Genomic DNA, 26025 nt, shown 5'->3' on the forward strand with positions numbered 1-26025 from the left:
CACTGCACCCACTATATATTACACTGCACCCCCTATATATTGCACTGCACCCCCTGTATATTACCCTGCACCCCCTGTATATTACACTGCACCCCCTGTATATTACACTGCACCCCCTATATATACACTGCACCCCCTGTATATTACACTGCACCCACTATATGTTACACTGCACCCCCTGTATATTACACTGCACCCCCTGTAGATTACACTGCACCCCCTATATATTACACTGCACCCCCTGTAGATTACACTGCACCCCCTGTATATTACACTGCACCCACTATATATTACACTGCACCCCCTATATATTACACTGCACCCCCTGTATATTACACTGCACCCCCTGTATATTACACTGCACCCCCTATATATTACACTGCACCCCCTGTATATTACACTGCACCCCCTATATATTACACTGCACCCCCTATATATTACACTGCACCCCCTGTATATTACACTGCACCCCCTATATATTACACTGCACCCCCTATATATTACACTGCACCCCCTGTATATTACACTGCACCCCCTATATATTACACTGCACCCCCTGTATATTACACTGCACCCCCTGTATATTACACTGCACCCTCTGTATATTACACTGCACCCCCGTGTATTACACTGCACCCCCTGTATATTACACTGCACCCACTATATATTACACTGCACCCCCTGTATATTACACTGCACCCCCTATATATTACACTGCACCCCCTGTATATTACACTGCACCCCCTGTATATTACACTGCACCCCCGTGTATTACACTGCACCCCCTGTAGATTACACTGCACCCCCGTGTATTACACTGTACCCCCTGTATATTACACTGCACCCCCTGTATATTACACTGCACCCACTATATATTACACTGCACCCCCTGTATATTACACTGTACCCCCTGTATATTACACTGCACCCCCGTGTATTACACTGTACCCCCTGTATATTACACTGCACCCCCTGTATATTACACTGCACCCACTATATATTACACTGCACCCCCTGTATATTACACTGCACCCCCTGTATATTACACTGCACCCCCGTGTATTACACTGCACCCCCTGTATATTACACTGCACCCACTATATGTTACACTGCACCCCCTGTATATTACACTGCACCCCCTGTAGATTACACTGCACCCCCTATATATTACACTGCACCCCCTGTAGATTACACTGCACCCCCTATATACTACACTGCACCCCCTGTATATTACACTGCACCCCCTGTATATTACACTGCACCCACTATATATTACACTGCACCCCCTATATATTACACTGCACCCCCTGTATATTACACTGCACCCCTTGTATATTACACTGCACCCCCTGTATATTACACTGCACCCACTATATGTTACACTGCACCCCCTGTATATTACACTGCACCCCCTGTAGATTACACTGCACCCCCTGTAGATTACACTGCACCCCCTATATACTACACTGCACCCCCTGTATATTACACTGCACCCCCTGTATATTACACTGCACCCACTATATATTACACTGCACCCCATATATATTACACTGCACCCCCTGTATATTACACTGCACCCCCTGTATATTACACTGCACCCCCTATATATTACACTGCACCCCCTGTATATTACACTGCACCCCCGTGTATTACACTGCACCCCCTGTAGATTACACTGCACCCCCGTGTATTACACTGTACCCCCTGTATATTACACTGCACCCCCTGTATATTACACTGCACCCACTATATATTACACTGCACCCCCTGTATATTACACTGTACCCCCTGTATATTACACTGCACCCCCGTGTATTACACTGTACCCCCTGTATATTACACTGCACCCCCTGTATATTACACTGCACCCACTATATATTACACTGCACCCCCTGTATATTACACTGCACCCCCTGTATATTACACTGCACCCCCGTGTATTACACTGCACCCCCTGTATATTACACTGCACCCACTATATGTTACACTGCACCCCCTGTATATTACACTGCACCCCCTGTAGATTACACTGCACCCCCTATATATTACACTGCACCCCCTGTAGATTACACTGCACCCCCTATATACTACACTGCACCCCCTGTATATTACACTGCACCCCCTGTATATTACACTGCACCCACTATATATTACACTGCACCCCCTATATATTACACTGCACCCCCTGTATATTACACTGCACCCCTTGTATATTACACTGCACCCCCTGTATATTACACTGCACCCACTATATGTTACACTGCACCCCCTGTATATTACACTGCACCCCCTGTAGATTACACTGCACCCCCTGTAGATTACACTGCACCCCCTATATACTACACTGCACCCCCTGTATATTACACTGCACCCCCTGTATATTACACTGCACCCACTATATATTACACTGCACCCCCTATATATTACACTGCACCCCCTGTATATTACACTGCACCCCCTGTATATTACACTGCACCCCCTATATATTACACTGCACCCCCTGTATATTACACTGCACCCCCTATATATTACACTACACCCCCTATATATTACACTGCACCCCCAGTATATTACACTGCACCCCCTGTATATTACACTGCACCCTTATATATTACACTGCACCCCCTGTATATTACACTGCACCCCCAGTATATTACAATGCACCCCCTATATATTACACTGCACTCCCTGTATATTACACTGCACCCCCTATATATTACACTGCACCCCCTGGTTATTACACTGCACCCCCTGTATATTACACTGCGCCCCACTATATTACACTGCACCCCCTGTATATTACACTGCACCACCTATATATTACACTGCACCCCCTGTATATTACACTGCACCCCCTGTATTTTACACTGCACTCCCTATATATTACACTGCACCCCCCTGTATATTACACTGCACCCCCTATATATTACACTGCACACCCTGTATATTACACTGTACCCCCAGTATATTACACTGCACCCCTATATATTACACTGCACCCCCTGTATATTACACTGCACCCCCTGTATATTACACTGCACCCCCTATATATTACACTGCACCCCCTGTATATTACACTGCACCCCCTGTATATTACACTGCACCCCCAGTATATTACACTGCACCCCCTGTATATTACACTGCACCCCCTATATATTACACTGCACCCCCTGTATATTACACTGCACCCCCTATATATTACACTGCACCCCCTGTATATTACACTGCACCCCTATATATTACACTGCACCCCCTGTATATTACACTGCACCCCAGTATATTACACTGCACCCCCTATATTACACTGCACGCCCTGTATATTACACTGCACCCCCAGTATATTACACTGCACCCCCTATATATTACACTGCACCCCCTGTATATTACACTGCACCCCTATATATTACACTGCACCCCCTGTATATTACACTGCACCCCCTATATATTACACTGCACCCCCTGTATATTACAATGCACCCCCTATATATTACACTGCTCCCTGTTGTGAATTCCGCTCTTGGGCTCCCTCCGGTGGTTGTAAGTGGCACTTTTGTGAGTTCTGCTCTTGGGCTCCCTCTTGTGGTTTCTAGTGGTATGGCTGCTCCTTGGAGTTAGGTGTCATCAGCTGCCTCCACTTATCGTCTCTTCTGCTCCGCTATTTAGGCCTGGCTCTTTCTTCAGCCAGTGCCACTTATAAATGGTTCCTGGTTGGATTCACATCTCTTTGGAGTTCCCTGTTATCCTGACCAGTTCAGCAAAGCTATGTTTTTGCTTGCTCTTTTCTGTTCATAGATTGTGGACTTATCCATTCTGTGCTTTCTATGTTTGTCCAGCTTATCAGTGTGAATTAATTCTGTCTTGCTGTAAGCTCTGGGAGGCAGATTTGCCCTCCACACCTTTAGGCTACGTTCACATTGGCGTTCCGCCAATGTGCGTCGCTGTTGCGCCGGCGACGCAGCGGCGACGCGCCCCTATGTTTAACATAGGGGACGCGTGCGTTTTTTGGGTGGCGTTTTTCGACACTTGCGTCGTTTTCGACGCTAGCGTCGGACGCAAGAAAATGCAACAAGTTGCATTTTCTGTGCGTCCGATTTTGGTCAAAAAACGACGCACGCGTCGCAAAACGCGCGCGTTTTTGCGTGCGTTTGCGCACGTTTTTGCATGCGTCGCGCGTTGCGTCGCCGACGCAGGGCGGCGCAACGCTAGTGTGAACGTAGCCTTAGTCAGGTGTGGAGACTTTTTGTAAACTCTGCGTGGATTTTTGTAGTGTTTTATACTGACCGCACAGTATTCCATCCTGTCCTATCTATTTAGCTAGACTGGCCTCCTATGCTCATCCTGGTTTCATTCTGTGTATGTCTTTTCCCTCTCCACTCACAGTCATTATTTGTGGGGGGCTAATCTATCCTTTGGGGATTTTCTCTGAGGCAAGATAGCTTTCCTGCTTCTTTCTTTAGGGGTAGTTAGCTCTTAGGCTGTGACGAGATGCCTAGGGAGAGTTAGGAGCATTCCACGGCTACTTCTAGTGTTGTGTTGAGCTTAGGAACTGCGGTCAGTACAGTTACCACTTCCTTCAGAGCTCGTTCCATGTTGCTCCTAGACCACCATATCATAACAGCTCCCCCTGTATATTACACTGCACCCCCTGTATATTACACTGCACCCCCTATAAATTACACTGCACCCCCAGTATATTACACTGCACCCCCTATATATTACACTGCAACCCCAGTATATTACACTGCACCCCCTATATATTACACTGCACCCCCTGCATATTACACTACACCCCCTGTATATTACACTGCACCCCCTATATATTACACTGCAACCCCAGTATATTACACTGCACCCCCTATATATTACACTGCACCCCCTGTATATTACACTGCACCCCCTGTATATTACACTGCACCCCCTGTATATTACACTGCACCCCCTGTATCTTACACTTCACCCCTATATATTACACTGCACCCCATATATTACACTGCACCCCCTATATATTACACTGCACCCCATGTATTACACTGCACCCCATATATATTACACTGCACCCCATATATATTACACGTCATCCCTATATATTACACTGCACCCCCTGTATATTACACTGCACCCACTATATATTACACTGCACCCCCTATATATTACACTGCACCCCCTGTATATTACACTGCACCCCCTGTATATTAAACTGCACCCACAGTGTATTACATTGCACCCCCCATGTATTACACTGCACCCCCTATATATTACACTGCACCCCCATACTATATATTACCCTGCACCCCCTGTATCTTACACTTCACCCCTATATATTACACTGCACCCCATATATTACACTTCATCCCTATATATTACAATGCACCCCCTGGATATTACACTGCACCCCCTGGATATTACACTGCACCCCCTGGATATTACACTGCACCCCCTATATATTACACTGCACCCCCAGTATATTACACTGCACCCCCAGTATATTACACTGCACCCCCAGTATATTACACTGCACCCCCAGTATATTACACTGCACCCCCAGTATATTACACTGCACCCCCTGTATATTAAACTGCACCCACAGTGTATTACACTGCACCCACCATGTATTACACTGCACCCCCTATATATTACACTGCACCCCCATACTATATATTACACTGCACCCCCTGTATCTTACACTTCACCCCTATATATTACACTGCACCCCATATATTACACTGCACCCCCTATATATTACACTGCACCCCATGTATTACACTGCACCCCATATATATTACACTGCACCCCATATATATTACACGTCATCCCTATATATTACACTGCACCCCCTATATATTACACTGCTCCCCATATATTACACTCTACCTCCCATGTATTACACTGCACCCCTTATATATTACACTGCACCCCCAGTGTATTACACTGCACCCCCCATTCTGTATATTACACTGCACCCCCTGTATCTTACACTTCACCCCTATATATTACCCTTCACCCCATATATACAGCAGTGCTCAGGTTTACATACGCCAGCAGAATTTCTGCTTTCTTGGCCTTTTTTTCCAGAGAATGTGAATGATGACACCAAAACTTTTTCTCCACTCATGGTTAGTGGTTGGGTGAAGCCATTTATTGTCAAGCTACTGTGTTTTCTCTTTATAAATCATAATGACAACTCAAAACATCCAAATGACCCTGATCAAAAGTTCACATACCCTGGTGATTTTGCCCTGATAACATACAGAGGTTGACACAAATGGGTGTAAATGGCTACTAAAGGGAACATCCTCACCTGTGACCAGTTTGCTTGTAATCAGTGTGTGCATAAAAGCTGAGTGAGTCCCTGGATCCAGGCAGACTCTTGCATCTTTCATCCAGCCACTGACGTTTCTGGATTATCAGTCATGGGGAAACCAAAAGAATTGTCAACGGATCTATGTTAAAAGTTGAATTGTATAAAACAGGAAAGGGATTCAAAAAGATATCCAAGGAATTGATAATGCCAGTCAGCAGCGTTCACACTGTGATTAACAAATGGAAAATCAGGGGCTCTGAAAAAAACAAAACCACTGTCAGGTAGACTAACAAAAATGTCTTCCAGAATTGCCATATTATTTGGGATGCAAAGAAAAATCCACAAAAAACATCAGCTGAAATACAGGACTCTCTGAACACTAGCAGTGTTCCTGTTTCAAGATGCACAATAAAGAGGAAGCCAGAAGAAAGCCATTACTACGCAAATGCCACAAAGTATCTCACCTTCAATACAAAAAACAGCACAAAGATAAGTCTCAAAACTTCTGGAACAAGGTAATTTGGAGTGATGAGACCAAAATTTTACGTTTTGGCCACAACCATAACGTTACTGCCCTTTACTGTTAGGGCAGTGAGAATCTGGAATTGCTTGCCTGAGGAGGTGGTGATGGCGAACTCAGTCGAGGGGTTCAAGAGAGGCCTGGATGTCTTCCTGGAGCAGAACAATATTGTATCATACAATTATTAGGTTCTGTAGAAGGACGTAGATCTGGGTATTTATTATGATGGAATATAGGCTGAACTGGATGGACAAATGTCTTTTTTCGGCCTTACTAACTATGTTACTATGTTACTATGTTACATTTAGAGAGAGGTCAACAAGGCCTATGATGAAAGAAACACCATTCCTACAGTAAAGCGTGGAGGTGGATCGCTGATGTTTTGGGGATGTGTGAGCTACAAAGGCACAGGAAACTTGGTCAAAGTTGAAGGAAAGAGGAATGCAGCACGTTATCAGCAAATACTGGAGGCAAATTTGCACTCGTCAGCCCGGAAGCTGGGCATGGGTTGTACTTGGACGTTCTAACATGACAACGATCCAAAACACAAGGCCAAGACGACCAGTCATTAGCTACAGTAGAACAAAGTGAAGGTTCTGGAGTGGCCATCACAGTCTCCTGCCCTCAATATCATTGAGTCACTCTGGGGAGATCTCAAGCACGCAGTTCATGCTAGACAGCCAGGAATTTACAGGAACTGGAGGCTTTTTGCCAAGAAGAGTGGGCAGCTTTACCATCTGAGAAAATAAAGAACCACATCCACAACTACCACAAAAGACTTCGCGCTGTCATTGATGTTAGAGGAGGCAATACACGGTATTAAGAAATGGGGTATGTGAACTTTTGATCAGGGTCATTTGGATGTTTTGGGTTGTCATTATGATTTAAAAAGAGAAAACACAGTAGTTTGACAATAAATGGCTTTACCCAACCACTAACCATGAGTGGAGAAAAAGTTTTGAAGTTTTGGTGTTATCTTTCATATTCTCTGAAAAAAGGCTAAGAAAGCAAAAATTCTGGCGGGGTGTGTAAACTTTTGAGCACAACTGTATTACACTGCACACATACCCCCTATATATTACACTGCTAACCCAGTGTATTACACTACACCCCTATATGTTACACTGCACACACCCTATATATTATACTGCACCCCGTGTGTTACACTGCATTCCCTTATATATTACGCTGCGCTGTATATCGGACCCTCTCCCCTGTATATCGGACCCTCTCCCCTGTATATCGGACCCTCTCCCCTGTATATCGGACCCTCCCTTGTATATTACGCTCTGCCCTGTATATTATGCCCTCCCTTGTATATTATGATCTTTTCTGTATATTACGCTCTCCCCCTGTATACCGGGCCCTCTTCCTTGTATATTACGCTCTCACCCTTTATACTTGGCCCTCTCCCCTTTAATTTTCCACCATTTTTACCTCACACATCACTGAGGAGATGTATAATACTGTCTGAAATTAGAAATGTATTTGTTGCCCATAGCGACCAATTACAGCACAGCTTTCATTTTTTTTTCTGCTTTGGAAAAATAAAATCTGCTCTGGGATTGGTTGCAATAGGGAAGAGGACGATGTAACCTCTATATCTTACATTACTCCTTCAGGGGGGCTGCAGTGTAATATATGGGGGGCTGCAGTGTAATATACTGGGGGGTTGCAGTGTAATATATGGGGGCTGCAGACAGTGTAATATATGGGGGCTGCAGTGTAATATATGGGGGCTGCAGGGTAATATATGGGGGCTGAAGTGTAATATACAGGGGGCTGCAGTGTAATATATGGGGGGGCTGCAGTTTAATATATGGGGGCTGCAGTTTAATATATGGGGGCTGTAGTGTAATATATGGGGGCTGCAGTTTAATATATGGAGGGCTGCAGTGTAATATACAGGGGGCTGCAGTGTAATATATGGGGGCTGCAGTGTAATATATGGGGGCTGCAGTGTAATATATGGAGGGCTGCAGTGTAATATATGGGGGCTGCAGTTTAATATATGGAGGGCTGCAGTGTAATATACAGGGGGCTGCAGTGTAATATATGGGGGCTGCAGTTTAATATATGGAGGGCTGCAGTGTAATATAAGGGGCTGCAGAGTAATATACAGGGGGCTGCAGTGTAATATATGGAGGGCTGCAGTGTAATATATGAGGGCTGCAGTGTAATATATGGGGGCTGCAGGGTAATATATAAGGGCTGAAGTGTAATATACAGGGGGCTGCAGTGTAATATATGGGGGCTGTAGGGTAATATATAAGGGCTGAAGTTTAATATACAGGGGGCTGCAGTGTAATATACGGGTCTGCATAGTAATATACAGGGGGCTGTAGTGTAATATACAGGGGGGGCGGTGTAATATACAGGGGGTGCAGTGTAATATACAGGGGGCTGTAGTGTAATATATGATGGCTGAAGTGTAATATATGGGAGGCTGCAGTGTAATATATGGAGGGCTGCAGTGTAATATACGGGGCTGCAGGGTAATATATGAGGGCTGTAGTGTAATATACAGGGGGCTGTAGTGTAATATATGGGGCTGAAGTGTAATATACAGGGGGCTGTAGTGTAATATATGGGGGCTGTAGTGTAATATACAGGGGGCTGTAGTGTAATATATGGGGCTGTAGTGTAATATATGGGGCTGAAGTGTAATATACAGGGGGCTGTAGTGTAATATACAGGGGGTGCGGTGTAATATACAGGGGGCTGCAGGGTAATATATGGGGGCTGTAGTGTAATATACAGGGGGCTGTAGTGTAATATATGGGGCTGAAGTGTAATATACAGGGGGCTGTAGTGTAATATACAGGGGGCTGCAGGGTAATATATGGGGGCTGTAGTGTAATATACAGGGGGCTGTAGTGTAATATATGGGGCTGTAGTGTAATATATGGGGCTGTAGTGTAATATACAGGGGGCTGTAGTGTAATATACAGGGGGTGCGGTGTAATATACAGGGTGCCTTATAATACACAGGGGGCTACGGAGTAATATACAGCTCTGGCAAAAGAGACCACTGCAAAATGTTCAGTTTTTCTCTTTGTAGGTATATTTTGGAGTAAAATGTAAATTGCTCTTTTATTCTATAAACTGCTGACAACATGTCTCCAAATTTCCAAGCAATAAATTTTGTATTTTTTTTGGACAAAGAAAAATGGTCAAAATTAAAAAAAAGAAAACAGTGGTGCTTTCAGACCTCAAATAATGCTAAGAAAACAAGTTCATAATCATTTAGAAACAACAATACTAATGTTTTACCTCAGGAAGAGTTCAGAAATCAATATTTTGTGGAATAACCATGATTTTTAATCCCATGCGTCTTGGCATGCTTTCCACCAGTCTTTCACATTGCTTTTTGGGTGACCTTATGCCACTCCTGGTACCATAATGTAAGCAGTTCTTCTGTGTTTGATGGCTTGTGACTTTCCATCATCCTCTTGATTACATTCCAGAGGTTTTCAATGGGGTTCAGGTCTGGAGATTGGGCTGGCCATGACAGGGATTTGATGTGGTGGTCTCTTAATTTTTGCCAGAGTTGTATATAGGGAAGAGGTGTAATATACGAGGGGGTGTTGTGTAATATAGAAGGGGAGAGATGTGATATACAGGGTGTGCGGATAATATATACTGAAGAGTAATATACAGAGAGTGCAGTGTAATATACAGGGGCTGCAGAGTAATTTACATGGGGCGCAGTGTAATATACATGGGGTGCCGTATAATACACAGGGGGCTACAGTTATGGAAACAGGAACACATGGGCTACTTGCACAGTGAACAAGATATACATACCACTGATGCATATTTCAATGCATATCAAATTCAGGGAAACTCCCTATCACGGACTAGAAATAAATACCGGGGAAACTCCAATATTAGATTAATCCTACAGATAACTTACGGAGTATTAACACACCCAAATGTAAAAGTTGCTAACAAATTTATTAAATCTCCTGTTACATAAATGACACAATTACAAAAGAGTCACAGACTTGACATAAAATGTACACGAGTAGTTCATGTGCGGCAGACAGAACACGCCACATATACCACCTCGGGTGCAGACTAGGCATATACCCAAAAGCCTATCAGGGATGTAGTAGTCCTTCAAAATATCCTTTCCTATATAAAGTGCATAGTGCCTCCTACATCTGCCCAATAGCACTACATCTTATAAACTGAATGGCATCTTAGAATAGTAGAAAGGTGCATAGCCTGTCTTACCCGCGTTAGTTCAGGTGTCAGCGTCCGTCCGGCGGCCCCGACGCGCGTTTCGCGTTGGCTTCCTCGGGGGGTCGTGTTTGTGTGTGTACTGGGGCACTATATAAAGAGACGTGTCCAGCTGGATCTTAATTGGCGCTACGTAATTAGCGCATGCGCACCGCGATATGTGAGACCTCCGTAACATAAACCCCGGCGTCTCCGGCGCTAGAAGCAGGAAGAGGGAAATCCCTCGTGACGTCATGTCCTGCTTCGGCGCTTGTGAGCGGCGGGGAAGATGGTCGGAATATCCCACTGCGGCACGCATGCGCACGTGCACCAGCGGCCATCTCTACTGTGGGCGGAGAAAAGGGCAGCAGGTATATATGACTAGCGTACCAGTACTGTGTCACCACATAGTATCCCAATCTCAAAAATGGGGACGTGAAAGCACCTGAATATATAGGGATAAAGTGTAAGGAATTACTGATAAGTAAGCGATATGCCTAAAGGGGGTGGAACAAAGAGTGGGCGTGTCCTATCACATAACTCACCCAATATAGAGATAACCCCCACTTTTTACCTTATTACAAACAAGCAAATATAATAATAAACTAGTGACAACAAATGCAAATATATGCAAAAGATGACGCTATTGATACAGAATGGGGAACAACACCCACTTGGCTATATATCACCATCCGTAAATATATGCATAAAATGCCACTACCGATATATATAAAAAACGAAGCCAATTTAAACATACAGCGGAATAAGTGATTATGTGCATAAGATGCCACTATAAATGTATAATACGGGACAGCCCCTACATACATGGATAACAATAAATATGAATACGTGCATAACATGCCACTATTACTATGTGATAGAGGTACAGTACCTATTAGAATAAATACCCCTATTATCATCACTAGACAACCATATGATTATTACTACAAGAAAAAACATATAATCGACACCTATAATACAAGAAAAAGTGTATAAGAAAAAAAGGAAAAGAAAAACAAGAAAGTAAAAACACAGTAAAGAACAGCAAATCCTGTCAATACACAACTGCTGTCATATATGGAAAACCTAATATTTGTCTTGCTACTATCACTTTGTAGCAGCATAAACCACCGCCAACAGTATATGTAATTATTCAATCTTTTTCTTTAGTAACGAGATGCCGCTGTCCAGATGTCCAGATGTCTTCATACAGCCCCAAAGACAAACGGATGGTGAAGTGAATACACGTGATACAGGTACTACAAAAAAACATAAGACACACACAATTAAAATCTAGACAAGAGATGAGTACATGAACCTGATAAATTTGATCTATAAAAATGGAGCGAAACTAATTTGTTCATTAAGGCCATGTGGGGCCAACGTGCCCAGCACCGTAATCCAGCGGCATTCTAGTTGTGCAAGCTTTTTCTTCAAATCTCCGCCTCTTATTCCACTCCTAACATGGTCTATTCCAAAGACACTCAGATCTTTGGGATTACATTTGTGGTGCTGCCTGAAATGTCTGGGAATCGTCTTTAGGGACACGACGTCCTTCACCTCTTTAGCCGCCATAATGTCTCTGACATGTTCACGGGTTCGAACCCTCAATTCCCGTGAAGTTAGTCCCACATATGCCAGACCACATGTACATCTTGCCATATAGACCACATAAGTGGTACTACATGAGATGTAATCCGTTATTTTAAATTCTTTTGTATTATCTGCGGAGGTGAAGGATATCGTCCTCACATGATTCCGACAAGCCAGGCAGTCACCACATGGAAAGAAACCCCATTTTTTTCTCCCACCTCCAAAAATCGATGGACTCTTGGAGATATAGTGACTCTTGACCAACATATCTCTCAGATTTTTTGATCTTCTTGCTGTCATTAATGGTTCATCCGAGAGATACTTGGCCAAGGTAGGTTCAGTCTTCAGAATAGGCCAATGTCTCCTCAAGATCTTTCTCATTGTCCCCCACTGGTGGTTAAAAGTCGAGATATATCGAATTTTTTCATCATCTCGTTTCTTTGTTCTCACTGTCTGTGACAGTAAGTCACACCTTTTCTGGTTTTTAGCCCGGGAAAATCCACGTTTGATGCTCCTGTTACTGTATCCACGTGATTTAAATCTCTCCCCAAGGTCCACAGATTGCCTAGCAAACGCCTCCTCTGAAGAACAAATCCTCCTCATCCTTAAGAATTGTCCTATTGGAATTGCACTTATGGTGGGACTGTTATGGGATGAGGAAGCATGGAGGAGTGCATTGACTGAGGTTTCCTTCCTGAAAACATCCGTGTGTATGGAGCCATCCAGCTGGGTCTGCAGCAAGATGTCGAGAAATGAGATATTCTCTCTACCAAAGTTATAGGTGAGCCTGATGTTGAGGCTGTTACGGTTCAACTCTTTCATAAATGTATGAAGTTGATCAACAGACCCTTGCCAAATAAACAGAATGTCATCAATGTACCGATACCACCCCAGTACCTGGGGGGCGGAGTGTGCGCCCCCGAATATCATTCTCTCCCAATATCCCAAAAATAAATTTGCATACGAGGGCGCACACGCCGCCCCCATCGCGGTCCCGCGACTCTGGAGGTAGTATCGGTCCTTAAAAGTAAAACAGTTGTGTGTTAGAATGAACTGCAAAAGCCTCAACACCAGGCTCACTACATCTGAGTCTATGTTGCTAGATTCAAGAAAGAAGGTAGCAGCCTCAATCCCATCATCATGGTGGATGGAGGTGTACAATGTCTCGACATCTGCCGTGACCATCAGCATGTCTGGCTCCAAAGAAAGACCATCCAGTCTCCTCAGGACGTCCGTAGTGTCTCTGACATAGGAGGGCAAAGTTTCTACTTGCGAACGCAGATAATAATCAATGTATTTACATATTGGGTCGCATAGCCCTCCCATGCCAGAGACAATCGGACGCCCAGGGGGATTTACTGAATCCTTATGGACCTTGGGGAGAAGATAAAACGTGGGCATCACGGGATATTCTACTATCAAGCCATCAAACGTTTTTTTACTGATGATACCCTGATACAGGGCCTCCTCCAGTATCTCTCCCAGTTCCCTCATAAATTTAGGTAACGGATTATAAGGTAGCATGGTATATGTATCTTTATTCCGCAATTGTTTAAACGCCTCTCTTTCATATTTGTCCGTAGGCCAGATCACCACGTTCCCCCCTTTGTCTGATGGTTTAATGATGACATCACGTAACTCACGGATTTCCTGCAGAGCAATTCTTTGACCTCGTGTCAAGTTATCCCTCTTCTTTCTGTTGCTGATGGTTTTTAAGTCAGCAGCAACTAAATTGGTAAAGATTTCCACTTGAGGGCATAAAGACAAAGGGGGGAACGTGGCCGACCTGGCACGGATCGACGGGGGAGGAATACCTGTAGGAGGGTTGATAGATTCTCGCTCCAATTCTTCCAGTATGGCGACAACTTCTTGGTCAGATGTCGACGTCCCCTCAATGGGGTGTCGGGAGTGTAGTTTTTTCAACACAAGTTTTCATGAGAATAGATTCAAATCTTTTAGTGCTGTGAAATAATCATAGTTATTGCATGGGGAAAATGAAAGACCGAGAGCCAGAACTTCACACTGGGTTTCTGTAAGAGTATGTTGTGATAAATTTATTACCTCGAGTGTGGTACTCTTGGGTCTCTTGTCTTTCAAGGGGGACGTAGGGACCTTTCTTTTGTTACCGTGTCTGGTCACTCTCTGCCACCGGTCTTTATATGTATCATTCCTCTCAGGTCCCGACGTACCCTTATCTTCCCTTTTCTCGTCAGTAGATGATACTGATGAGAATGATACATATCTCATTCTTGATCCTAATCCCCTAATCGCCTGGGCATTCCTCCACCTATATACTCTGTTGTTTTTGGCGTCGGAGACATCCCTTTGATATTTTTTGGTTTTAAGGGCTACGACCTCTTTTTCCCATTTCTGGAGATCTAAATCCAGTTCATTTTTAAAGATGGTATTAGCTTCAGGGGTGAGGATTTTAATCAGTTCTTCCTGAATCCCTTCCAATTCTTTATCAAGTTCGTTAATAGTTAGTTCATTATTTTTAATTAGAAGGGTCATAAATCCTTTAGAGCAAGTTGCTGCTACTTCCTCCCAATCGTTTTTAAACGAATCATTATCCACACTAAAGGACGGGAATACTTGGATCCGTAGCCCTCTCGGGATCAATCCACAGGAAATGTATCGTTCCAAGAATGATTTATTCCACCACAGGCGAGTTTTTTTATGTAAAAGCTCCTTAAATTTAGTGGTCAGGTCCGTCACATCTCTTGATCTAGAGTCTAAAACCGCACATGGGCTCTCACTGAACACCCTGTCAAGTTGTACAAGCCACGTTTTCTCTCGTGCTTTAAAGTCCATCGCACCAGTACACCAAACTGTGAATACACAGAAAATGACTAGATATACATACCACTGATGCATATTTCAATGCATATCAAATTCAGGGAAACTCCCTATCATGGACTAGAAATAAATACCGGGGAAACTCCAATATTAGATTAATCCTACAGATAACTTACGGAGTATTAACACACCCAAATGTAAAAGTTGCTAACAAATTTATTAAATCTCCTGTTACATAAATGACACAATTACAAAAGAGTCACAGACTTGACATAAAATGTACACGAGTAGTTCATGTGCGGCAGACAGAACACGCCACATATACCACCTCGGGTGCAGACTAGGCATATACCCAAAAGCCTATCAGGGATGTAGTAGTCCTTCAAAATATCCTTTCCTATATAAAGTGCATAGTGCCTCCTACATCTGCCCAATAGCACTACATCTTATAAACTGAATGGCATCTTAGAATAGTAGAAAGGTGCATAGCCTGTCTTACCCGCGTTAGTTCAGGTGTCAGCGTCCGTCCGGCGGCCCCGACGCGCGTTTCGCGTTGGCTTCCTCGGGGGGTCGTGTTTGTGTGTGTACTGGGGCACTATATAAAGAGACGTGTCCAGCTGGATCTTAATTGGCGCTACGTAATTAGCGCATGCGCACCGCGATATGTGAGACCTCCGTAACATAAACCCCGGCGTCTCCGGCGCTAGAAGCAGGAAGAGGGAAATCCCTCGTGACGTCATGTCCTGCTTCGGCGCTTGTGAGCGGCGGGGAAGATGGTCGGAATATCCCACTGCGGCACGCATGCGCACGTGCACCAGCGGCCATCTCTACTGTGGGCGGAGAAAAGGGCAGCAGGTATATATGACTAGCGTACCAGTACTGTGTCACCACATAGTATCCCAATCTCAAAAATGGGGACGTGAAAGCACCTGAATATATAGGGATAAAGTGTAAGGAATTACTGATAAGTAAGCGATATGCCTAAAGGGGGTGGAACAAAGAGTGGGCGTGTCCTATCACATAACTCACCCAATATAGAGATAACCCCCACTTTTTACCTTATTACAAACAAGCAAATATAATAATAAACTAGTGACAACAAATGCAAATATATGCAAAAGATGACGCTATTGATACAGAATGGGGAACAACACCCACTTGGCTATATATCACCATCCGTAAATATATGCATAAAATGCCACTACCGATATATATAAAAAACGAAGCCAATTTAAACATACAGCGGAATAAGTGATTATGTGCATAAGATGCCACTATAAATGTATAATACGGGACAGCCCCTACATACATGGATAACAATAAATATGAATACGTGCATAACATGCCACTATTACTATGTGATAGAGGTACAGTACCTATTAGAATAAATACCCCTATTATCATCACTAGACAACCATATGATTATTACTACAAGAAAAAACATATAATCGACACCTATAATACAAGAAAAAGTGTATAAGAAAAAAAGGAAAAGAAAAACAAGAAAGTAAAAACACAGTAAAGAACAGCAAATCCTGTCAATACACAACTGCTGTCATATATGGAAAACCTAATATTTGTCCTGCTACTATCACTTTGTAGCAGCATAAACCACCGCCAACAGTATATGTAATTCTTCAATCTTTTTCTTTAGTAACGAGATGCCGCTGTCCAGATGTCCAGATGTCTTCATACAGCCCCAAAGACAAACGGATGGTGAAGTGAATACACGTGATACAGGTACTACAAAAAAACATAAGACACACACAATTAAAATCTAGACAAGAGATGAGTACATGAACCTGATAAATTTGATCTATAAAAATGGAGCGAAACTAATTTGTTCATTAAGGCCATGTGGGGCCAACGTGCCCAGCACCGTAATCCAGCGGCATTCTAGTTGTGCAAGCTTTTTCTTCAAATCTCCGCCTCTTATTCCACTCCTAACATGGTCTATTCCAAAGACACTCAGATCTTTGGGATTACATTTGTGGTGCTGCCTGAAATGTCTGGGAATCGTCTTTAGGGACACGACGTCCTTCACCTCTTTAGCCGCCATAATGTCTCTGACATGTTCACGGGTTCGAACCCTCAATTCCCGTGAAGTTAGTCCCACATATGCCAGACCACATGTACATCTTGCCATATAGACCACATAAGTGGTACTACATGAGATGTAATCCGTTATTTTAAATTCTTTTGTATTATCTGCGGAGGTGAAGGATATCGTCCTCACATGATTCCGACAAGCCAGGCAGTCACCACATGGAAAGAAACCCCATTTTTTTCTCCCACCTCCAAAAATCGATGGACTCTTGGAGATATAGTGACTCTTGACCAACATATCTCTCAGATTTTTTGATCTTCTTGCTGTCATTAATGGTTCATCCGAGAGATACTTGGCCAAGGTAGGTTCAGTCTTCAGAATAGGCCAATGTCTCCTCAAGATCTTTCTCATTGTCCCCCACTGGTGGTTAAAAATCGAGATATATCGAATTTTTTCATCATCTTGTTTCTTTGTTCTCACTGTCTGTGACAGTAAGTCACACCTTTTCTGGTTTTTAGCCCGGGAAAATCCACGTTTGATGCTCCTGTTACTGTATCCACGTGATTTAAATCTCTCCCCAAGGTCCACAGATTGCCTAGCAAACGCCTCCTCTGAAGAACAAATCCTCCTCATCCTTAAGAATTGTCCTATTGGAATTGCACTTATTGTGGGACTGTTATGGGATGAGGAAGCATGGAGGAGTGCATTGACTGAGGTTTCCTTCCTGAAAACATCCGTGTGTATGGAGCCATCCAGCTGGGTCTGCAGCAAGATGTCGAGAAATGAGATATTCTCTCTACCAAAGTTATAGGTGAGCCTGATGTTGAGGCTGTTACGGTTCAACTCTTTCATAAATGTATGAAGTTGATCAACAGACCCTTGCCAAATAAACAGAATGTCATCAATGTACCGATACCACCCCAGTACCTGGGGGGCGGAGTGTGCGCCCCCGAATATCATTCTCTCCCAATATCCCAAAAATAAATTTGCATACGAGGGCGCACACGCCGCCCCCATCGCGGTCCCGCGACTCTGGAGGTAGTATCGGTCCTTAAAAGTAAAACAGTTGTGTGTTAGAATGAACTGCAAAAGCCTCAACACCAGGCTCACTACATCTGAGTCTATGTTGCTAGATTCAAGAAAGAAGGTAGCAGCCTCAATCCCATCATCATGGTGGATGGAGGTGTACAATGTCTCGACATCTGCCGTGACCATCAGCATGTCTGGCTCCAAAGAAAGACCATCCAGTCTCCTCAGGACGTCCGTAGTGTCTCTGACATAGGAGGGCAAAGTTTCTACTTGCGAACGCAGATAATAATCAATGTATTTACATATTGGGTCGCATAGCCCTCCCATGCCAGAGACAATCGGACGCCCAGGGGGATTTACTGAATCCTTATGGACCTTGGGGAGAAGATAAAATGTGGGCATCACGGGATATTCTACTATCAAGCCATCAAACGTTTTTTTACTGATGATACCCTGATACAGGGCCTCCTCCAGTATCTCTCCCAGTTCCCTCATAAATTTAGGTAACGGATTATAAGGTAGCATGGTATATGTATCTTTATTCCGCAATTGTTTAAACGCCTCTCTTTCATATTTGTCCGTAGGCCAGATCACCACGTTCCCCCCTTTGTCTGATGGTTTAATGATGACATCACGTAACTCACGGATTTCCTGCAGAGCAATTCTTTGACCTCGTGTCAAGTTATCCCTCTTCTTTCTGTTGCTGATGGTTTTTAAGTCAGCAGCAACTAAATTGGTAAAGATTTCCACTTGAGGGCATAAAGACAAAGGGGGGAACGTGGCCGACCTGGCACGGATCGACGGGGGAGGAATACCTGTAGGAGGGTTGATAGATTCTCGCTCCAATTCTTCCAGTATGGCGACAACTTCTTGGTCAGATGTCGACGTCCCCTCAATGGGGTGTCGGGAGTGTAGTTTTTTCAACACAAGTTTTCGTGAGAATAGATTCAACTCTTTTAGTGCTGTGAAATAATCATAGTTATTGCACAGTGAACAAGTCTGTATGATCATGTTCACACACCACCAAGAAACCTGAAGACACAAAAGAGAATAGTAAAACCAAAAACACTCAGTTTGGAAAAATGTTGCAGTAATCCGCAAGTGCTAGTAAAAGATGTAAAAAACAGGGTATTTGGTTGATACGTTTTTTGCAAAAAATGTATACTAAGCTGCTCTACCAATCTTCACGGTATACCCTTATCAGAGCAGTCCTAACTAATGTATGCAATCCCTATCTGATGTATTTAAAAACCTGATCATCTGTATATAACCTGTGTGAACAGGGTTCAGAGAGGAAAAATCCATGTGTGCATACAGGGTAGAACAGCTTTTGTGCAGATAGCCCAAGAGGAGTGGTGGAACTCCCCAGTCTTGTAGACACAAGAGAACAATTATGGAAACAGGAACACATGGGCTACTTGCACAGTGAACAAGTCTGTATGATCATGTTCACACACCACCAAGAAACCTGAAGACACAAAAGAGAATAGTAAAACCAAAAACACTCAGTTTGGAAAAATGTTGCAGTAATCCGCAAGTGCTAGTAAAAGATGTAAAAAACAGGGTATTTGGTTGATATGTTTTTTGCAAAAAATGTATACTAAGCTGCTCTACCAATCTTCACGGTATACCCTTATCAGAGCAGTCCTAACTAATGTATGCAATCCCTATCTGATGTATTTAAAAACCTGATCATCTGTATATAACCTGTGTGAACAGGGTTCAGAGAGGAAAAATCCATGTGTGCATACAGGGTAGAACAGCTTTTGTGCAGATAGCCCAAGAGGAGTGGTGGAACTCCCCAGTCTTGTAGACACAAGAGAACAATTATGGAAACAGGAACACATGGGCTACTTGCACAGTGAACAAGTCTGTATGATCATGTTCACACACCACCAAGAAACCTGAAGACACAAAAGAGAATAGTAAAACCAAAAACACTCAGTTTGGAAAAATGTTGCAGTAATCCGCAAGTGCTAGTAAAAGATGTAAAAAACAGGGTATTTGGTTGATACGTTTTTTGCAAAAAATGTATACTAAGCTGCTCTACCAATCTTCACGGTATACCCTTATCAGAGCAGTCCTAACTAATGTATGCAATCCCTATCTGATGTATTTAAAAACCTGATCATCTGTATATAACCTGTGTGAACAGGGTTCAGAGAGGAAAAATCCATGTGTGCATACAGGGTAGAACAGCTTTTGTGCAGATAGCCCAAGAGGAGTGGTGGAACTCCCCAGTCTTGTAGACACAAGAGAACAATTATGGAAACAGGAACACATGGGCTACTTGCACAGTGAACAAGTCTGTATGATTATGTTCACACACCACCAAGAAACCTGAAGACACAAAAGAGAATAGTAAAACCAAAAACACTCAGTTTGGAAAAATGTTGCAGTAATCCGCAAGTGCTAGTAAAAGATGTAAAAAACAGGGTATTTGGTTGATACGTTTTTTGCAAAAAATGTATACTAAGCTGCTCTACCAATCTTCACGGTATACCCTTATCAGAGCAGTCCTAACTAATGTATGCAATCCCTATCTGATGTATTTAAAAACCTGATCATCTGTATATAACCTGTGTGAACAGGGTTCAGAGAGGAAAAATCCATGTGTGCATACAGGGTAGAACAGCTTTTGTGCAGATAGCCCAAGAGGAGTGGTGGAACTCCCCAGTCTTGTAGACACAAGAGAACAATTATGGAAACAGGAACACATGGGCTACTTGCACAGTGAACAAGTCTGTATGATCATGTTCACACACCACCAAGAAACCTGAAGACACAAAAGAGAATGGTAAAACCAAAAACACTCAGTTTGGAAAAATGTTGCAGTAATCCGCAAGTGCTAGTAAAAGATGTAAAAAACAGGGTATTTGGTTGATACGTTTTTTGCAAAAAATGTATACTAAGCTGCTCTACTAATCTTCACGGTATACCCTTATCAGAGCAGTCCTAACTAATGTATGCAATCCCTATCTGATGTATTTAAAAACCTGATCATCTGTATATAACCTGTGTGAACAGGGTTCAGAGAGGAAAAATCCATGTGTGCATACAGGGTAGAACAGCTTTTGTGCAGATAGCCCAAGAGGAGTGGTGGAACTCCCCAGTCTTGTAGACACAAGAGAACAATTATGGAAACAGGAACACATGGGCTACTTGCACAGTGAACAAGTCTGTATGATCCGCACTTGCGGATTACTGCAACATTTTTCCAAACTGAGTGTTTTTGGTTTTACTATTCTCTTTTGTGTCTACAGGGGGCTACAGTGTAGTATATATGGGGAAGAGGTGTAATATACGGGGGTGCTGTGTAATATACAGGGGCTGCAGAGTAATTTACATGGGGCACGGTGTAACATACATGGGGCGCAGTGTAATATACATGGGGTGCCGTATAATACTGTAATGTGAATATAAAAATGGCTATTTTGAGTCCATTTTGAAATATACTGAACGCATACAGACCATTACAGAGCAGCAACTCTTGTTATGCATTTACAGACAGACAATGCTCATTGTGACACAATCTTGAGAGCTGTTTATTTATTGTCTGAAGACCTTTCGGTTCACAAACAGTTCTGTTTCTGTTTGTTATTGTAAAACAAGGTTTATTTAACCTCTGTCTGAGGTGGGTTTATCTAAAAGTACCGTCACACTAAGCGACGCTGCAGCGATACCGACAACGATCCGGATCGCTGCAGCGTCGTTGTTTGGTCGCTGGAGAGCTGTCACAAAGACAGCTATCCAGCGACCAACTATGCCAGTAACCAGGGTATACATCGGGTTACTAAGCGCAGGGCCGCGCTTGGTAACCCGATGTTTACCCTGGTTACCAGCGTAAAAGTAAAAAAAAAAAAAACACTACATACTTACCTTCCGCTGTCTGTCCCTCGGCGCTCTGCTTCTCTGCCCTGTGCCAGCGTCGGCCATCCGGAAAGCAGAGCGGTGACGTCACCGCTCTGCTTTCCGGCCGCTGTGCTTACACAGGGCAGAGAAGCAGAGCGCCAAGGGACAGACAGTGGAAGGTAAGTGTGTAGTGTTTGTTTTTTTTTTTACTTTTACGCTGGTAACCAGGGTAAACATCGGGTTACTAAGCGCGGCCCTGCGCTTAGTAACCCGATGTTTACCCTGGTTACCAGTGAAGACATCACTGAATCGGCGTCACACACGGTGATTCAGCGATGTCAGCAGGAAGTCCAGCGACGAAATAAAGTGCTGGACTTTCTGCAGCGACCAACGACATCACAGCAGGATTCTGATCGCTGCTGTGTGTCAAACTGAACGATATCGCTAGCCAGGACGCTGCATCGTCACGGATCGCTAGCGATATCGTTTAGTGTGACGGTACCTTAGGACAGAAGCATAAACTGGTATACCTGTACTTACAGTGTTGTGATACCTGCATAAGTGGGGACGCCCATGCAGTGTTGTAAATTTTCCAGGGGTTCTCTGTCTTGGTGTTGCTTCTCTGATTTTCCAAATGGATGATGTTTAAAAGCTCCTTGGTGACGGATGATGTGAGTATATGTACTTAATCATTATATGTATTTAATCCTTATATATTCTTAATCATTATATGTATTTAATCCTTATACTGTATGTACTTTGTATCTTAAAATATACAAAGGTGTACGCAATCACACTATTCAATCATACCATTCCTTTAATTTTGTACTTTGAAATAAAATTGCATTATATCGCAAATAGTAGCCTCCTTTAATACCGTATCCGAACCTTAGTGTTAAAAACTTGGCAATACAAATACACAGGGGGCTACAGTGTAACATATATGGGGAAGAGGTGTAATATACGGGGGTGCTGTGTAATATACAGGGGGGAGGTGTGATATACATGGGTGTGGTGTAATATACAGGGGAAGAGGTGTAATGTACAGGGGATGTGATGTTATATACAGGGGGTGGTCCTGCTACTGCGAAAGTCTGTTTCTGGTCTGCCCATCTATTTATTCACCCCAGGGACTCAACTCGGGACTATATAACATTCCCATGAAGTCTCCTCCAGAGCGGAGATCCATTGAGGAGCAGAACAGGACACCGGGACGTTGAACATCTTGTCCATCTTCAGCTTCTCTGGGACGTTCAGAGTCTGCTCGACGTCTTCAGCTTCTCCCTGGGATGTTCGACGTCTGCTCTCCATCTTCAGCTTCTCCCTGGGATGTTCAGCGTCTGCTCTCTGTCTTCAGCTTCTCCCCTGGACGTTCGCCGTCTGCTCTCCGTTCTCAGCTTCTTCCCTGGACGTTTGACATCTGCTTTCCGTCTCCAGCTTCTCCCCAGGATGTTCGGCGTGTGCTCTCCATCTTCAGCTTTTCCCCGGGATATTCAGGGTCTGCTCTCCATCTTTAGCTTCTCCCTGGGACATTCGTCATCTGCTCTCCACCTTAAGCTTCTCCCCGAGAAGTTTGGCGTCTGCTCTCCGTCTTTAGCTTCTCCCCGTGACATTTGGCATCTGCTCTCTGTCTTCAGATTCTCCCTGGGACGTTTGGCGTCTGCTCTCCGTCTTCAGCTTCTCCCCTGGAAGTTCGGCGTCTGATCTCCATCTTCAGCTTCTCCCCGTGACGTTCGGCATCTGCTCTGTCTTCAGCTTCTCCCTGGGTTGTTCGGTGTCTGCTCTCCGTCTTCAGCTTCTCCCCGTGACGTTCGGGATTTGCTCTCTGTCTTCAGCTTCTCCCTGGGTTGTTCGGTGTCTGCTCTCCGTCTTCAAATTCTCCTTGGGACATTCGACGTCTGCTCTGTCTTCAGCTTCTCCTCTGAAAGTTCGGCATCTGCTCTCCATCTTCAGCTTCTCTCCTGGATGTTTGACATCTGCTCTCCATCTTCAGCTTCTCCCTGGGATGTTCAGCGTCTGCTGTCTGTCTCCAGCTTCTCCTTGGGAAGTTCAGCGTCTGCTGTCTGTCTCCAGCTTCTCCCTGGGATGTTCAGCGTCTGCTCTCTGTCTTCAGCTTCTTCCATGGATGTTTGGCATCTGCTCTCTGTCTTCAGCTTCTCCCCTGGACGTTCGCCGTCTGCTCTCTGTTTTCAGCTTTTTCCCTGGACGTTCGCCGTCTGCTTTCCATCTTCAGCTTCTCCCCAGGACATTCAGTGTCTGCTTTACGTCTTCAGCTTCTCCCTGGGACGTTCGTCATCTGCTCTCCATCTTAAGCTTCTCCCCGTAACATTTGGCATCTGCTCTCCGTCTTCAGCTTCTCCCTGGGACGTTCGTCATCTGCTCTCCGTCTTCAGCTTCTCCCCGTGACGTTCGGCATCTGCTCTGTCTTCAGCTTCTCCCTGGGATGTTCGGTGTCTGCTATCCGTCTTCAGATTCTCCCCGGGACATTCGGCATCTGGTATCTGTCGTCAGCTTCTCCTCTGAACGTTCGGCATCTGCTCTCCGTCTTCAGCTTCTCCTCTGGACGTACGGTGTCTGCTCTCCGTCTTCAGGTTCTCACCGAGACGTTGGGCATTTGCTTTCTGTCTTCAGCTTCTCCCCGACACATTCAATGTCTGCTCTCCGTCTTCCACTTCTCCCCTGGACGTTCGGTGTCTGCTCTCTGTCTTCAGCTTCTCCCCATGACTTTCGGCATCTTCTTTCTGTCTTCAGTTTCTCTCTGGGATGTTCAGTGTCTGCTCTTCGTCTTCAGATTCTCCCCGGGACGTTGAACATCTGCTCTCCGTCTTCAGCTTCCCCCTGTGACATTCCGCGTCTGCTCTCAGTCTTCAGCTTCTCCCTGGGATGTTCGGTGTCTGTTCTCCGTCTTCAGATTCTCCCCGTTACGTTCGGCCTGTGCTCTCCGTCTTCAGCTTCTCCTCTGAACTTTCGGCATCTGCTCTCTGCCTTCAGCTTCTCACAGAGATGTTATGCGTCTGCTCTCCGTCTAAAGCTTCTCCCCTGGACGTTAAGCATCTGCTCTCCTTAGGATTCAGCAACAAAATAATGTGATCAATTTCTGTCTGATTTGCAATAATAGTACGGAAAATGTGAAGAATAACACCTCATCTCCCCCTAATCTCCATCATCCACTCATTAAACGACCAGAGCCACAAAAAAACAGGACAGAAAATAGTGCACACGTGTCTTGCAAAAATGTTTCTATGCTATTATTACTATTATTATTTTTTTTAAATTAAAGATGTACCCCTATTTATCAGTACATTTCAGTATTGTAATACTCTGCAGGGTATTTCACATGATCTCTCTCTCTCTCTCTAAATGTAATAGTATCAGTATCTTATCATGCATCTCTGTTTACAGGGAGCTCTCCCTAGTGGCGGCTGCAGACAGGATCTTATCATGTATCTCTGTATACATGGAGCTCCCCCTAGTGGTGACTGCAGACAGGATCTTATCATGTATCTATGCAGGGAGCTCCCCTAGTGGTGACTGCAGACAGGATCTTATCATGTATCTCTATATACAGGGAGCCCCCCCTAGTGGTGGCTGCAGACAGGATTTTATCATGTATCTATGCATTGGGCTCCCCCTAGTGGTGACTGCAGACAGGATCATATCATG

At 44.1% G+C, this 26025-nt stretch overlaps 2 long non-coding RNA genes across 2 annotated transcripts in view; one reads left to right on the forward strand and one right to left on the reverse strand.

Moving 5' to 3' along the window:
* Positions 1–23674, forward strand: part of LOC138663089 (uncharacterized) — a 35492-nt gene extending 11818 nt beyond the window's left edge. Inside the window, exons 2-5 of the long non-coding RNA XR_011318118.1 lie at positions 12216–12301; positions 17089–17174; positions 22959–23033; positions 23493–23674. This is a non-coding gene — a long non-coding RNA (uncharacterized lncRNA). The remainder of the gene's footprint in view (positions 1–12215; positions 12302–17088; positions 17175–22958; positions 23034–23492) is intronic.
* On the reverse strand, positions 12174–17093 carry LOC138663088 (uncharacterized). The gene is made up of 3 exons (XR_011318117.1): positions 14700–17093; positions 14453–14599; positions 12174–12304 (listed from the first exon to the last, which is right to left on the reverse strand). It is a non-coding gene; the product is annotated as an uncharacterized lncRNA (long non-coding RNA).
* Positions 23675–26025: the final 2351 nt, after the last annotated feature.

This window comes from Ranitomeya imitator, chromosome 2 (genome assembly GCF_032444005.1).
Source record: "Ranitomeya imitator isolate aRanImi1 chromosome 2, aRanImi1.pri, whole genome shotgun sequence".
NCBI classification, from domain to species: domain Eukaryota; kingdom Metazoa; phylum Chordata; class Amphibia; order Anura; family Dendrobatidae; genus Ranitomeya; species Ranitomeya imitator.